General features: G+C 35.8%; 1 protein-coding gene across 4 annotated transcripts in view; it reads left to right on the top strand.

Moving 5' to 3' along the window:
• Positions 1 to 11,954, top strand: part of LOC126194848 (testis-expressed protein 2) — a 407,145-nt gene extending 395,191 nt beyond the window's left edge. For all 4 annotated transcript variants that reach the window (XM_049933193.1, XM_049933191.1, XM_049933190.1 and 1 more), the window contains exon 16: positions 8,980 to 11,954. The gene's annotated coding sequence lies outside the window, so the exon portion shown is untranslated. The remainder of the gene's footprint in view (positions 1 to 8,979) is intronic.
• The last annotated feature ends 2,111 nt before the right edge of the window (positions 11,955 to 14,065 follow it).

Raw genomic sequence — 14,065 nt, 5'->3', positions numbered from 1 at the left:
ATCGGCAAACCTCAAAGTTTTTACTTCTTCTCCATGAATTTTAATACCTACTCCGAATTTTTCTTTTGTTTCCTTTACTGCTTGCACAATATACAGATTGAATAACATCGGGGAGAGGCTACAACCCTGTCTCAATCCTTTCCCAACCACTGCTTCCCTTTCATGCCCCTCGACTCTTATAACTACCATTTGGTTTCTGTACAAATTGTAAATAGCCTTTCGCTCCCTGTATTTTACCCCTGCCACCTTCAGAATTTGAAAGAGAGTATTCCAGTTAACATTGTCAAAAGCTTTCTCTAAGTCTACAAATGCTAGAAATGTAGGTTTGCCTTTTCTTAATCTTTCTTCTAAGATAAGTCGTAAGGTCAGTATTGCCTCACGTGTTCCAGTATTTCTACGGAATCCAAACTGATCTTCCCCGAGGTCGGCTTCTACCAGTTTTTCCATTCGTCTGTAAAGAATTCGCGTTAGTATTTTGCAGCTGTGACTTATTAAACTGATAGTTCGGTAATTTTCACATCTGTCAACACCTGCTTTCTTTTGGATTGGAATTATTATATTCTTCTTGAAGTCTGAGGGTATTTTGCCTGTCTCATACATCTTGCTCACCAGATGGTAGAGTTGTGTCATGACTGGCTCTCCCAAGGCCATCAGTAGTTCTAATGGAATGTTGTCTACTCCTGGGGCCTTGTTTCGACTCAGGTCTTTCAGTTCTCTGTCAAACTCTTCACGCAGTATCTTATCTCCCATTTTGTCTTCGTCTACATCCTCTTCCATTTCCATAATATTGTCCTCAAGTACATCGCCCTTGTATAAACCCTCTGTATACTCCTTCCACCTTTCTGCCTTCCCTTCTTTGCTTAGGACTGGGTTGCCATCTGAGCTCTTGATATTCATACAAGTGGTTCTCTTCTCTCCAAAGGTCTCTTTAATTTTCCTGTAGGCAGTATCTATCTTACCCCTAGTGAGACAAGCCTCTATATCCTTACATTTGTCCTCTAGCCATCCCTGCTTACCAATTTTGCACTTCCTGTCGATCTCATTTTTGAGACGTTTGTATTCCTTTTTGCCTGCTTCATTCACTGCATTTTTATATTTTCTCCTTTCATCAATTAAATTCAATATTTCTTCTGTTACCCAAGGGTTTCTATTAGCCCTCGCCTTTTTACCTACTTGATCGTCTGCTGCCTTCACTACTTCATCCCTCAGAGCTACCCATTCTTCTTCTACTGTATTTCTTTCCCCCATTCCTGTCAATTGTTCCCTTATGCTCTCCCTGAAACTCTCTACAACCTCTGATTCTTTCAGTTTATCCAGGTCCCATCTCCTTAAATTCCCACCTTTTTGCAGTTTCTTCAGTTTCAATCTGCAGTTCATAACCAATAGATTGTGGTCAGAGTCCACATCTGCCCCTGGAAATGTCTTACAATTTAAAACCTGGTTCCTAAATCTCTGTCTTACCATTATATAATCTATCTGATACCTTTTAGTATCTCCGGGATTCTTCCTGGTATACAACCTTCTTTTATGATTCTTGAACCAAGTGTTAGCTATGATTAAGTTATGCTCTGTGCAAAATTCTACAAGGCGGCTTCCTCTTCCATTTCTTCCCCCCAATCCATATTCACCTACTATGTTTCCTTCTCTCCCTTTTCCTACTGACGACCCTTTTCCTACTACGAAGTTGCAGATAGGCACAATTAAAAGACACTTACATGAAGCTTTTGGCCACAGCCTTCATCAGGAAAAGAGTAACACACCATTCGTACACTCAAGCAAGCACACCTCTCGCACACATGACTGCCAACTTTGGCACCACAGGCCAGAGGCTTTCTTGCCACACTGCTGGAGTTGGTGGTCATGGATGTGTGAGGTGTGCTTACTTGTGTGTATGAGTGGTGTGTGTTTCTCTTTTGCTGATGAAGGCTGTTGCCACAAGCTTTATGTAAGTATCTGTTAATTGTGCCTTTCTTCAATTTAATGTGGCATCTTTACAGTAAGTAACAATCTATCTTTCCCTGAATTGTTGTCTTCAAGTTCATTTCTGTGGTATAGCCCTTGTAAATACTCTTTCCATCTTTCAGCTTTCCCTTCTTTGCTTAGTGCTAGCTTGTCAACTGAGCTATTGATATTCACGCAGCTGCTTCTCTTTTCTCCAAATGCCTCTTTCTGTTTTCCCATAGGTGCCATCTAGCTCTCCCAAGGTCACATGCTTTTATAGCTTTGAATTTCTGCTCTAGCTGTTCCTGCTTTGCCATTATTCAGGCATCATGTTGGGTTGAGGGAGACCTGGTGAAGCAGATGGGAGAGAAGGTGTTAAGATTGTGAAGGAATTCCTAATATTTTTGCTCTCTGTCTCTCTGTATTTTTGCTCTAGCTTGAAAAATAATTACTCTGAAAGCTAGCAAGGTTTCTTTCTTTTTTATGTGCCTGTAGACAACTCAACACTTCTGCTTTTTAGTGAGTGATCTCCTTTAATCCAAAAGTATTTACCTTCTACTAGCACTTCCATACAACAGGTTATCTATTACAGAAAACTTATTATATCTATGCTCTTGTGTTTGATTCCACCAGCTATGGTTGCATTGTATTGCTTGTACTGATTTGAAGAGTTTTTATTGTAACTGACCTGCAATTATGCCTCTTGAGATCTCTTACTCTTTCTTCTTTGAGCATACTCGTACTATTAATGGGCATGATGAATTTTTGTTAAATAAAATACATGACACTGCAGTTGATTTTCAATATCTTCATGCTCATTGACACACAGTTTTCCCTTTTTATGATCAGATTTGAAACCAGCAGGAGCCACAATATTTGATACTTATCAGTAAGCTACACCAGTTATCATAAAACTTCACTTGTGGCAGAGCACATATTACATTACACAACTGTGACATAGTAACTGCATAGTAACTGTAGATATGAATAGAAAATGTGAACTACCTGAATATTACATTATGAAGCATAAATTATGTATGAATTTGCAGCTAGGGCCTGGCTGTCATAGATATATACTTTCTGACTGTTGGATGCTGGCTGATGACCACACACCATAACTATACAGCCATGGCTGCCTCAGAAAGATAGTTATATTCGGAATACCAGTCATGACCTGACTAATAACACAATGATTATGTTTGGACTAGATAGCACAGACTGGCTAAGGATATGTGCATGACACCTATTTACACACACACACACACACACACACACACACACACAATATACAGGAATCACAAAATGGCAAAGATTATTACATGTTAACATTTAACAACAAAAACAGGAAATATAAAAGTGATGAAGTCACAATAGGCAGTGATGTAACTTTGTTTAACTAATAACTGTATAATTAGAAAATGGCACAGTTGTCAGTGCTATTTTATAGCAGAGCACGTCACTATGACAGGGGATTCCAAAAGTTCACTAAAAATATTGAGAAAATTTCTAATTGCAAAAATTGACAAACCATCAAGTTATTTTAGTGAAAGTATGCATTTTTGGAAATAGAAAAATTTAGGTTACAAAACTATTTTTTGAAATAATTACACTTTAAGATTGGAACATTTTAGAAAATGAAAATTTTGAATATTAGTAACTTTTTGAAGTATGAAGTTTTTGGAAAAGTAAAATACTTGTTGAAAAAAGAAGAGTCAGTTTCCAATTGAGTTGTACCAATCATGAATCAAATTACTTTTAGCTTATTGAAAATTTATCATTTCCAAGCTTTACATTCATAGTAAATCACGGAAATTTCCTCAGATAAAATATTTATAGGTGCCTGACAATGTTGCCATCAGTAATCATGAAATACATACTGAATAATGATGTTTTATGAAATATGTCATGGATAACATATTGATTATTTTGTTTAACTATTGTGAACATACTATTAACAAAAAGAGATTAGAAAGTAGGGCAATATTGGCATGAGTAGTAGTTTTAGAGCAAGTATGATGGTGCCCCTGCCCCCATGAACCATGGACCTATTTACAACTTGTACAGAAACCATACGGCAGTAGTAAGAGTCATGGGGCATGAAAGCGAAGCAGTGGTTGAGAAGGGGGTGAGACAGGGTTGTAGCCTAACCACTATGTTATTCAATCTCTACATTGAGCAAGCAATAAATGAAACAAAAGAAGAATTTGGAATAGGAATTAAAGTTCAGGAAGAAGAAATAAAAATTTGAGGTTTGCTTATGACACTATAGTTCTGCCAGAGACTGCAAAGGGCTTGAAGAGCAGTTGAACGGAATAGACATTGTCTCACAAGTAGGATATAAGACGAGCCTCAACAAAAGCAAAACAATGATAGTGGAATGTATTCGAATTAAATCAGGTGATGCTAAGGGAATTAGATTAGGAGATGACACTCTAAAAGTTGTAGAGGAGTTTTGCAATTTGGGCAGCAAAATAACTGATGATGGCCAAAGTAGAGAGGATATAAAATGTAGACTGGCAATTGCAAGAAAAGCAGTTCTGAAGAAGAGAATTTTGTTAACATCAAGTATAGATTTAAGTGTTAGGAAGTCTTTTGTTAAGGTATTTGTCTGGAGTGTAGCCATGTATGAAAGTGAAACATGGACGATAAACAGTTAAGACAAAAAAAGAGAATAGAAACTATCAAAATGTAGTGCTATGGAAGAACATTGAAGATCAGGTGGATCAGTCACGTAACTAATGAGGAGTTATTGAATAGAAATGGGGAGAGAAGAAATTTGCGGCACAACTTGACCAAAAGAAGGGAATGGTTGATAGTGTGCATTCTGAGATATCAAATAATCACCAGTTTAGTATTTGAGGGAAGTGTGGGAGGCAAAAATTGTAGAGGGAGACCAAGAGATGAATACAGTAAGCAGTTTCAGCAGGATGCTGGATTGCAGTAGTTATTGGGAGATGAAGAGGCTTGTAAAGACTAGAGTAGCATGGAGAGCTGCATCAAACGCCTTCAAATTGAAGCCTGAGAGTAAAGTGAGCAATACTATGCCTCTTGTCATGAGCAGGGTGCCACAGCCCAATAACTAACATTTTGAAATATTTGTATATATTGTGTAAAGTTCATTTTCTTCACTCTTGGTTATAATTCATGACTTCTGTGACAAAAATTACTAATTTATGCTGAGTGAGAACTTATTACAGGAACACAGTGATTATTAACTCCTATGAACAATGACTGGTTAGCAGGACAGTGTTAATAGGCTTACTAATTATTTTTGTGCACTATCTAAATTTTTTCTAGTTACTTAAATGTGTATCAGGACAATGATTCAATGAACTGATATGTTAAATTTTTGTCACATGTGAATTGTTTTGAACCACTGAACTGTGTTATGTGATTACTGCACTGAGATATTTTAACAATCAGAGATCTAGTGATTAGGTGATTGATGCACCCATGAACCACCTGGCAAAATACCTGAAATGCATTCTTAGTCAATATATGAGGAACTGTGAACACCATATTTGCAACTTCACCATCTTTGTACATCACCCTAGTCATTTGTGATGCTAGGATATGGATGTTACCGTTATTTTTGATAATGTCTCCCCTTCTTACAGGAGCTCCATTTTCTGGTTGCTTGGAACTTATTGCAGAAAAGTTTGGCAGTTGTTTCACAGAAGTTTTTAAGCATGTTCTAAAATCAAATTATTTCCTTTCAGTGAAAACTATTATGAGGAAACCCATGCCATGGTGATGGGTAGTCCATTATGAACTGTTGTGGAACACTTTGAAGTGAAGGCACTAGAATCTGCCAAGTTGAAACCCATGTGATTTATATTGATACGTGGAAGACACATTTTGTATTGTGGCCACATGGAGTGGAAAAGCTTCAAGGGATCCTGGAACATTTAAACTCTATTCATTGTAATATATAAACTTGGAAAAGATGGCCACCTAACTTTCCTTGATATGTTACTTATGAGAAGACCAGACTTATTCTTGGGTCACAGTATATATAAAAAAAAACTTGCACAGTGACCTCTATCTCTATGCCTCAAGCCAACACCATGTGTCACAAAGAAATTCGGTGCTTAATACTGGTTCACTGAGTTTGAAGACTTTCAGACAAGGAGAGCCTCGCCAGAGAATTACAACACCTACAACTGGTGTTCTGAAGGAATGGATACTCAGAGCATCAAATTGAGCAGGAGATACAGTCAAAATCAAAAATCCCTGAAAAATAAGTTGAAAATGATACCAAGAACGAGAAGCAAAAAATCCCTTATCAGTCTTATGCTGGCCCAGTATCCATAAAGATCAGTAGACTCCTAAAGAAACATGGCATCCAGTGCATTTTGCTCCCTTCATATAAGATAAAAAGCATTCTTTGTAACATGAAAGATGACCACTAGGTCTCCAAAAGCTGGGGGTCTATCACATTTCATGCGTATGTGGCATACCTTATGTTGGACAGACTGTCATCCATCAAAAGAACTGAGCAGATCATTTGTCACTGAGCACCATCTCAGATATAATCATGAAATGAAATATGATGAGGCCAGCATCGTGGTACAAATGCCAAGTTTCTGGGACAGCAAAATTAAGAAGTCTATCAAAATAAAGGTGTCAGAAAAAACCTAATAAACAGGGTTGGGGTTTTCAGTTTAAGTAATACCTGGTGTCTGGCACTCAGTTTATTAAAGTCTCGCTGATAGTGCATCCATTAGAGTTTGAAATGATCAGGGAATTTGTATTTCATGGTGTATCAATGAGTGCTCTTTAAAACAAAAGAGTATCAATGGGTACAGTGGACACTGGGTATCAAACTTGGCTATAAATAGCGGTGTGAGACCAGCAATAGCTCATAGTCTGTTTGGAGTCCAGGCAGTGAGTATACATAATAGCAAAACTTACAGCATCTGAAGAAAATGGCTGGATCGGTCGTAGAAATATTGTGCAGAAAATGGAAACAACAACTCAGCTGAAAACCTGGAAGCTTACTATTAAACATTCATGCAAAGAAAACCTGAGAGATCACAAGAAAGCTATTGTTCAAAATCCATCTTCACTTTAGGTGTGTCAGTGCTGCTTTGACACCATTCACAAAATTTGTTAAATATTGTTGTGCCGGCTATTTTACAGAAATTTATTGTCTTCAGACACAATTAACATTGACACTTAAGTTCAATAGCTGTTTTCTACTGCTTGCAGATCTATTCAGGAGTGTGGATTATTTTATGTAAAAATAAAATTTTTTTATAAATTCAGTGTGTTACCAGTTACATATGCTATGTTATCACAAATACATGTGCACCATTCAAAAAGCCGATTAAGGACATAGTAATGATACATGCTGCATAATAAGTGCAGGTAACATCCACAGCAGCCATAAGTATGTGTGTATCAACAGAATAGATATTACTGTGGAGTTCAACAACATCTTACATTACCAAACTGTGGGTACCACCACTCCAACAGTTTCAGAATAGGCCCAAGGAAAGTATTCATGGGTGAAAGGCATGCAGTGTGACAACACATTTTGACTTCAAGGTACCACTGAGGTTTGTGCAGTATGACTACACATTTTGACTTTGAAGTACCAGTGAATGTTGGAAAACTCATTTTGGCAAATTGCATAACTCCATCAATGTCTTCCCATGTAGGCTTTCACGGCCGGCGTCTTCATCAGTAAACACTTCCGGGCTAAATTGCCGTGGTCAATCTGTAGAACTTCTTCTCCCTGATGTTTCGTTCTCAACTACAGAGAACATCTTCCGAGGTGAGTCGATGACTGGCTGCTAGGAGCTGGGGCTGCCGCTTATATGGAGATCGTAGAGGGCGCCACCGCACGTCACGTGGCGTCGATGTGTAGCTATCTCTGGCTATCGTCTGTTCTCTCGATTGCAGGCAATCGATTGTCACGTGATTGATGCAACGTTGACCACCATTTCTTGTCCAATTTTAATCCTTCTTTACGATTAAAATTGTATTGATGTTTGCGGATTTCAATTGCCTCTCTATACATACGTGTATAATAATGCGACGTCCTCGCTAGCACGCTTGTCTCACCAAATTTTATTTTGTGATCTCCATCCTTAAAAACATGTTCCGCTACTGCCGATTTGTCAGTATGTCCCAAGCGACAGTTTCGTTTGTGCTCCGTCAAATGTGTATTGATGCTTCTTTTTGTAGTTCCTATGTCTACCGAGCGAGGTGGCGCAGTGGTTAGCACACTGGACTCGCATTCGGGAGGACGACGGTTCAATCCCGTCTCCAGCCATCCTGATTTAGGTTTTCCGTGATTTCCCTAAATCGTTTCAGGCAAATGCAGGGATGGTTCCTTTGAAAGGGCACGGCCGATTTCCTTCCCAATCCTTACATAACCCGAGCTTGCGCTCCGTCTCTAATGACCTCGTTGTCGACGGGACGTTAAACACTAACCACCACCACCTCCATCAATGTCTTAAACAAATGACTGCACACATCTTGTGTAGAGTGGTGTCACACAACTATATGTTAATAGGAGAACATTTTAGATCCTTATAAATCACAGAATTACATATGGACATTGCAGAAGGATTATTTCATGACAAATAACTCCTGATTATATGCTAAACTTCTTCAAATCGTGGTATGAATGTGACTGAATATGTATAGGCAATTTGGGAATGTAGACTTCACAGCAATTCACTAAGACCTGCACTGACAAGTGCTGCCACTGCAACTGCTCGTGTAGAACGTAAAATGCTTACTCATCTACTTGGAAGTTCATATGCTGGAGAGAAGACTCTCAAAAGTAATCAATTGTTCAGACTTGTTTTGCCATCACTCCATATATATGGATCTATGAGAAAACTTTTGATTGCAGTCTTAGGTGAGTGTCTGGATATGTGTGATAACATAGTGTAGATATTTCAACCGTGCATCTTCATTTTATGACATAATAAGCTACAAGATTCCTTTTTTTATTTGTTTGTGATTCATAGACGTATCAGTTTCTGGCCATTAATATCTTGGTGTTGGTACTTGTGTATGTAGGTAGAGCAAGAGGAATTTGGAAATGAGCACTTCACAACATGGACCTGTGGATGGTTGTGTTGCATACTGTTAAAAACAGCTTTTGAAAGCTTAGTTCCTGTTGTGGCCTACAGAAGGAGCAGCGTCTGATTTATATTGAAGTGTGGAAGGGTTTTTTTCCATTAAATATAATACCACTGTGCTGCCATTGCTATTCTCTTTTAGATATTTGTGTTAATATGTGTTTTCAGCAGGCCGTATTACTTGTAATGTATGCTGTGAAATGGTCGCTCAGATAGTTATATGCCTGAATGAAATTGCAATTTGTGCTGTCAGAGTTTTGTTGTTATTTCAGTATGAATAATGCTGATAAACCAACAGTGTGTACCTTGTCATTCACGTCATTAATTTCAGTTTTCAAATGCTATGTTACCAACAACTAATCCATTCTGTCATCTGCTTTGTGCCAATACAGAGCTTCAGTTAGTACTGGCAGTTACTCTGAACTTTGAAAATGGATTCTTGAATGTAGGAAGGACAATAGCACCAGTTAAGTGCAGCACGAACAAAAAATTATAGTCATTTGTTTTTAAATTGCCCAAGCAGGACAATCATAATTTACATTGTGATCTGCCACATTATTTAGAAATATGGTATTACACTTTTCTAATTAGTATGTTGTTTAAGTGCAGGTCAGATATTTCAGAGAATCATCAGCTTTACATTCCCAGGAATTAAATCTCACTGGCAAACAATGTAAAACATGTGGCAGATAACAGATAATAATTGTTAAAAATTGAAAACTTGAGAGTAAAAGCTAGTAACTTTAATGTCTGAATGCTAAAGTATAGGGACCCTTGTTAAAACTGAGCAGTTCATTGTTATATTTTTATACAATAATATTTGCGATGTTTGATAAACGAACATTATAAATTATGAATTGTAGGCTCGAAGTCGATAAAACAGATTTATATAGATGCTTTCAGGGTGGAAGCAGTGGTAATTTTAAGTTCCATGTTTATAATGGTACTTAAGGCCATAGACTTATTTTTAATGTATTGTTGTTGAAAGCCTGAAGAGGCACAGACTGTTTTAATTTAGAATTTTCCTAGAATTACATTATAAACAAAAGCAAACGAAAAAAAGTGGTGCTTATTTGCATTCAGGAATTGTAATGGTTACTGTTATGTCAGTAAATATTGCTAAATATCATAAACATACTTATATGTGTCAGTGAATTACACTTTAGTTACTATCTCTCCCTGATTTCAGAGGTGCATTTCTTCAAACATTTCTTTTGCATCTCATTTTTTAAATATTGTAATTAACATTCTGTATGCTATGAACCAAAGCGTTTCTGTTACACTTAATAAATAAGGGTAACAGTTTGCTAGATCTTATGCAGTGACTGATGTCAAGGAAATAATATCATAGCAGTTTGCATAATGCATGACATGTGATAATTAAATAAGATATCGTATACTTGTCATGAATGTGATATGAGACTGTGCAGGTTGATCCACTGAATATTAATGAATGGGAAGTATTCATTTTCTAGCAGCAATTCGTTTTCCTGTGCTTGTCTTGATTGTACTTAGAGATTAATATATATTTTGAATATGTTTCCTGTTTGGGAAACTAATAAATAAATTGTCTGTTGTATGCAGTGTAGATTTAAATTTTTGGAAGTTTGTTGTTGCTGTACATAGTTTATCATATTGGTGTTTGAAATGTTATATTTTCTGAAAGTTGTTTTTATATAATTTTTGTGTTATTGTTAGAGTTCTCATATTGTGCTCAAATAAGGATTTCACTTTTAGTTTTGATTGTTGCACTAGTACTTATTTCCTTTCTCAAGTTGTTCTGTTTGCATGTTTGAATTAGTGTTTCTTATTACTCTGTCAATATTTCATGTACTTGCATTCATGTGTTGCTAAAATATAATTGTGTGTTTGTTACTGACCAATAAGCAAGGAAAATTTACATCATGTAATAATGTTTAGAAACTTTTAATAACAAGAAATTTAAAGGAATTATACAATATTTATTCATGCTCACCATTAATTGTCTTTTATCATGAAAAATTATTACATTCCTAAAACATGTTGATAAATTATCATTTCCAAAAAATGAACTTAATCTATTATCCTGTTAGTTCTTTTTGCTCAAGTTGACATAAAAATAATGTATTGATGGACCTAGAAACTGATTTGCTTGTTGGTTATCCCTCTCTCTTGCCTTGACTATTGAATATGTATCTCAGTTTCTGTTGGGGCATCAAAACTGAAGTAGATTTCAGACAGTTCATTGAATGAACCAGCATTTCAGAAATACAATATCTTAATTATGTATTTATTGACTGCCCCTCTGTGCTTCAAAACTGTTAAGTTCCCAAGAGATGCTTTTAGAAACTTAGGCACATTTTATTATAAATTTGGCTTAGTGATGCTTTATTTCTCAGTATTCATTTGTATGTTACATTACAGTCTTCTTTATGTGGATTTTATGTCCAGTGACATCTTAAATTCCTTATTGTGAGAAGCAGAACAGATCAAGTGAAATAACCTTTCTGTAAATATATTGCAACTTATGGCTGTAGTCCTGTATCTCAAGGAAAACTATTGATTTCAGCTAGAACTCACATTGACTCTGTTACAGAGAAAATTGTCTTTCAATATAGTTAATATATTGTTTTCCTTTTTTTTTTTGCTAGTCAGATGAATGAATGATAATATTTTGTGTTAAAATTGATTTGTAATGTTTAGTAATAATAACAATAATTGTATATCTGCATTTAGGTAACAAGCAGTTTTATGTGCAATTTCAGATGTGCTGTTCTCTATAGCTCTATTTTTCAGATTTACTTGTGATAAGAAAACCAAAAACAATTTTTAAAGAATATTTGTTAGATTCTGCATGATTCTGTGCTGATTATGTATTTATGATAAGAAAAATGTATTATTTGTATTTTTCTGCTATAAAAAATGAGTGTTCTCAATAAAATCTGAGTTATCTGTGATGTATAATTTTTGCTTCTCTCTTATCCATTTACCCTGCTTCTCTTCTACATTTTTTGTATGATTTTTGGATTTCTTTTTTAGTTTGTGTGACTGCTTGAGATTGTCAGTTAAATCTTTTGTGTGAGAATTTTTATTGGAAGTCTCTTTTGTTAATTTTCCTCTTTCAAGATCTACTGTGATTAGTGGTTCAAACTTCCCTTTCCATTCTCTAATTTGAGCGTACTTCTAGTGTTCTTCTAATTCCATTAACGTTATAAGAAGATATATCTGGTTGCAAAACCATAGTTCACTGTCAAATTGAAAACACTGAAGAAAAAAGACAGAAACCATTAAATATATATAGTGAACACTTTTGTGTCCCAGCCACTTAAAAATTTTCTTGGCAACGAGAGATTTCTGATAGTGAAAGAAGACACACTCAGCCTTTTTTACACTTTTATTACAATTTGCTGGTTGATAATAATTTCATTAATAATGAAAGGAAATGTACACTTTTCATGGCAGAAAAGAAACTAACTGCTTTTTTCAGAGATTATGCAATTTTGCTGACAATTGGCTGTGACATGAAACAGCAAGAGGTACTCTGACAAACTTAGCCGCATTACAGTCAGGGCACTACATTTATGTTCAGTTGCCAAAATGTTAAAAAAGATGAATGAAGAACACAACATTGTTGACAGAGACATGGTGAACATTAGGTCAGAGCAATAAATTGTAGATTCACAACAAGCCATACAAATAATGTCTGTCGAAGTGAAGGACATCCAGTTGAGAAGCCTGATCCTGTGCCTCAACGACAAATCAACTTTTACTGGGAACTAAAGTAATTTTAATGTTAAGGGTAAATCTACATGTATGATGGAACATGAGAGTGATGACTTCCCCTGTAGGACATCCACTGTGGAGTACATAAAGAGACAGAACTGCACTATTGGAACACAAACTTTTGTAGGGTGGAACTCCAGAAGTTCCATGCTATTAAGAAATCTGAAATCAGGTAACACATTGCATGCTCCTCTTAAGGAACAGTTTCCATGGGCAGATAAGATGATGTGAAGTCAAGAATACAGTAAATACTTAAAACAAATGAAAGGTAACCACTCATTTATAACTTACTGATGTGTGGCTCATAGAAACATGCAACATAAGCATACTAGCTTTTGAACTCTTGCTCTTTCTCTCTCCAAACAAAATTATTACGATATTTTTAATTTCAAAACCAAACTCATGCTGTTCAAATGAGAATAAAGTTATATTTTAACAAAAAGTACAACATGAAGTAATTTCCATGCTTTAGCATAAAAAGAATGTATTAGTACACATATTTTTCTACAATATTTTTGTTTCTTTTGTAATGCATTCAACTTGTGAATGAAAAAGAATTAATAGCAAATGGAAGACATTATATTTAACTGAGCACCAAATAAGTGAAACTGCTTGGTTTCCATGTTGGTCAAAAACTTAACTAGGATATTCATACATATGTTTTAAATTCCAATCTCTCTGGAGATGTCTGGAGAGTTAGGGTAACAACTGTGAAAGTGAAATAGTATTTCTTCATACACATTTTTCATTATTAAATTTTTATATGGCTTATAAAATTTTACTATGTGGAAACCCTGACACCTAAAAACACTCTATTTCAATGGCAGAAGGAGTTGTCAGACATTACACAACTCTCATGATGGCAATTATGCTGGTGAAAGTTTGGGGAACTGAATGTTACAAGAATTCTTAGCTTGTTTCTCTATGTCCTGCTAATCTATATTAAAGAAAATCTTAATACTTTGTAGTGCATGATTGAGGTAGCATTGGGTGAGGTTGGCTTTTCTGCAAATAACTTTTATTAACAATCATATATTACAACAAAGCTCAAATGTGTTCTATAATTAACCCTTTTGCTTCTGAAGTACTCTGCATTCTGTAGTGAGATGGCTTTTTTTATGACTGTGCTGCTTACCAAATGCTGGTCCTAGTGCCGAGATAGGATTTTCCGAAAACTATTAGGTGAAAAAAATTGACTTTTGCACATCTTACAGTCTGATGTTTTCACTCTATAAAGAACTGAATTTATTTTTGTTATCCTT

The sequence above is a fragment of the Schistocerca nitens genome, chromosome 7, assembly GCF_023898315.1.
Source record: "Schistocerca nitens isolate TAMUIC-IGC-003100 chromosome 7, iqSchNite1.1, whole genome shotgun sequence".
NCBI lineage: Eukaryota > Metazoa > Arthropoda > Insecta > Orthoptera > Acrididae > Schistocerca > Schistocerca nitens.
This window is presented reverse-complemented; position numbering and strand designations above follow the sequence as displayed.